Source organism: Stenella coeruleoalba (genome assembly GCF_951394435.1).
Source record: "Stenella coeruleoalba genome assembly, chromosome: 3".
Taxonomy (NCBI): domain Eukaryota; kingdom Metazoa; phylum Chordata; class Mammalia; order Artiodactyla; family Delphinidae; genus Stenella; species Stenella coeruleoalba.
The window spans coordinates 79,803,475-79,806,891 of NC_137148.1; the positions used below are offsets into that span (position 1 = coordinate 79,803,475).

General features: G+C 40.6%; 1 pseudogene across 1 annotated transcript; it reads right to left on the reverse strand.

Annotated features, from left to right (window-relative positions):
• Positions 1-2,223: 2,223 nt before the first annotated feature.
• On the reverse strand, positions 2,224-2,766 carry LOC307184655 (ferritin light chain-like; annotated as a pseudogene). The gene has a single exon. The product of its transcript is annotated as a ferritin light chain-like (transcript).
• Between the last annotated feature and the right edge of the window lie 651 nt (positions 2,767-3,417).

The window sequence follows — 3,417 nt, forward strand, 5'->3', positions numbered from 1 at the left end:
ACCAGTATATATTTGCTTTGGGTACAGAGATATGAGACCAATAACTTCATATAAAACATGAATTGTGAAAGTTGGACTAAGTCAGGATCAGAGTCCTATGGTCCCCTAAGGTCTATAAATGGGGATTCAAAGATCCCATAAACAACACGAACTTTTATTCTGTGTGTGTCTGCTGTTGTGCTGTCATGTGTATTTATATATTTCTCAGAGGCCAAGTTTTATTCCTTTTAGCAGATAAGTCCATAAGCCAAAAGAGATTAAGGGCCACCACAGTACATGCTTAATAAGGCCCTTTCCAGCTCTTAAATTTCTAGAATTCTAGATCTAATGGGATTGGGCTATAGAAGATCACTTTCTCATTCAAGGTCAGACAGAGCAACTATAAAATTCTAGGGTAAATACTTTGGGACCAGTTTTGAGGCTTGTTATGTTTTCTCATAGTGTAGGGTTAAGAGTATAAGCTCTGGATCCACACTGCCTGGATTTGACTGAGTGACCTTGGGGAAGTGACTTAATCTTCCTGTGCCTCAGTTTCCTCAATTATACTAGCAATTCTATCCATTACACAGGATTGATGTGATATTACATGAGCTATCCCATGTAGGGTGCTTAGAACTGTGCCTGCCTGGCATGTATTCAGTGCTCAATAATGTTTGTCGTGATTATTATTATTGCTTCTGGCCCCTGGATCCAGACTTCCGCCTAACTGCTCCAATGCTTGAAATCAGATTGGATTAAGGCTTCCTGCCTCCACAGTGGGACTGGGTTATTGTGGCCCAAGGCTGCGACTCTGCTGTCCCTTTCCATTCTTTTGCTTGAGGAGGTATCTCCCTAGAAGATAGATAAATCTTTGGTAGTTATTTGTTCATTTTACCCACACTTGGCAAGAACAGGCAGAGGCTGTTTTTGACCTCTATAGGTCTCAAATTCTTCTTTGTAAAATGGAAGGGTTGGACTACATGCCTTCTAAGGTCTCTTTCAGTTATAGTAATCTGTGAATTTATGAATAATAGAGAGAATGCACCAGTAGGTGACATTAGCGGAAAAGTGGAGTAAGGGGTAACCAGTACAACTGCATTTTCGAGTTTAAAAAAATGCTCTGGACATTTTGATGAAAACTTGGCTTCCAACGCTATCTAAGAATATATCGCATATGAAACAAATCTAGTTTCTGGAAAAATGAGAATTATCTTAATAATTATGTTATTAAAACTTTATTAGATTTTGATACAAGATTCCATGTTCTATGTCATGAGGATTACCTATCTATACCTATGTCTGCGCCTCCATATGCATATAGTTATATACAGCTACCATATTAAAGAGAATTTAAAGCATTGTTCATGAACAAATTTAATTTGCTGAAACATTAATAATATTAAAATTAATATTTTCATCCAACAGTCTTACTTTTCATGTATTTTTTTCAAAAAGTAAAGCAACTGCTGTGGAAATGAAAGACTCAAATTGCTAAAAATGTGTCAGGGCCAATAAATAAAGTTTTAGGAAGGCAATTAAAAGATTATAAGTAAAAAGGAATACCTCAGATAAAGTAGATAACTTCAGCTTCCCTCTTGTCAGTATTACCATGGTTTAAGAAAATAATGCCACAAAACTGACAGCAGAGGTCCTCAGTCCCATAGTTTTTCAATTCTATTGGAACTCTCCCTATGGCACTATAACAAACTGATTTCAGGGACTCATTTGCTCACTTTGGATAACTAATCACAATGAATGGCCTACAAGCTTAAACTATTAATGGAAAAGAATATATTTAAATAAAAAATACATTTAATATGTACAACAGTGTATAATATGTTGATACAAAAGAACAAGGGAGTAAAAGTGCAAATTACATGTTTTTAAATAGTTGGTTAAAGGTAGAGAATGGTGAGGAAAAGACTAAACCATTATGTACAGGTCTCATTTTTTATCTTTTCAGCTTTATTCTTTCGTCACTTTGAACTATTATTATATTTCTGGGAGAAAAAGAAAACAAAAGTATTTATATAGGACCTTCTTAGGGTAAAACTTTGGAATAGTCCTTTTTCTTTCTTTCTTTCTTTTTTTGCTGCAAAAAGCTTTATTGTTTCCATTTGGTCTAAGGCTTGAGAGAGGGCTCCAGGGTGATTAAAAAGCTGCCTAGTGGCTGCAGGGCGGGGCTTCAGGCAGAAGTCCTGACACCGGAGGGGATTTTCAAAGGCCGCTGGGCTCCAGAGGCTCCTAGTCGTGCTTGAGGCTAAGCCTTTGGAAGAGAACTCGCCCAGCCCTGCCTGGGGACCAGCCATTCTGAGGAGGTTGGTCAGGTGGTCGCTATCTTCTTGATAAGTTTCACCTCCTCATCTAGGAAGTGGTTTCCAGGAAGTCAGAGAGGTGGTGGCCTGGGGAGCAGAACCCAGGGCATGCAGATCCAAAAGGGCCAGGTTCGGGTTCTTCTCCATGAGAATGGCAGCTTCCATAGCATCCTGGGTTTTACCCGACTCATCTTGAGAAGGCTTCTCCACGCCCTGGAAGAGGGCACGGCAACTGCTCTGGTTTTGCGTTTTCAAGAGACGCTCAGAGCCCTCGTGCTTCTTCTCAGCCAATTCGTGGAAAAAGCGGCACCCCCCCACCCCCACCACCCCCACTCTAGAGCCACATCATCACAGTCGAAATAGAAACCCAGAGAGAGAGGTAGGTGTAGGGGGCCCGCAGATGCATGTTGACCAGGCTGTTGACAATGGCCTCCACCTTGGTGGAATAATTCTGACTAATCTGGGAGCTCATGATTGATCGGTAAAATGGAGTTAAGCTCAAAAATTGGTATTGGCGTTCCCAGTGGCCAAGGATAGCTGAGTGGCTGATTCTGAAAGTTGTGACTGGAAGAAAGGTTGGAGGGTGGTCGAAGGCTGGAGCAAGGGGCATCCCTGGGTCTGTTCCGTCCAAACACCGTTGAAGCAAAAGACAGATACGTGGGAACCCTGAGCGCACCCCATGTGTTTTTCATTAAAGATGAATTTTTAAAGAGGAAACAAAACAGAACTAGAAATAACTAATGGGAGTTTATTGCTGTCTGAAATAAAGTTCTTTGAGTTGCCAGTCCCCCTATTTCTTTTCTGTCTTTACACTGAGATATCACAGTAAATTCTCTTAAAGAGAAATTGTCAATAGGATGACCACCAGAGAAACTTGGGCATCTCTTTTGATAGCCCTTACTAGTTTCCTGGTGTTGTGCTAGGACTGTGTTGTGACAATATGTGCAAAATATCAAAAACCAACATCTTATCAGAAGAAGAAAATCAAATTTCAAGACAATGGTGAAGGCTCAGTCTTTTTGGGCCTCAGCTCCCTAATCTACATAATGCTTGAAGGTGTGGAGGGCATGAGTTAGGGAGGGCAGGTACACTAAAAGACACACAAGTGGCAGGCAGACTGAGC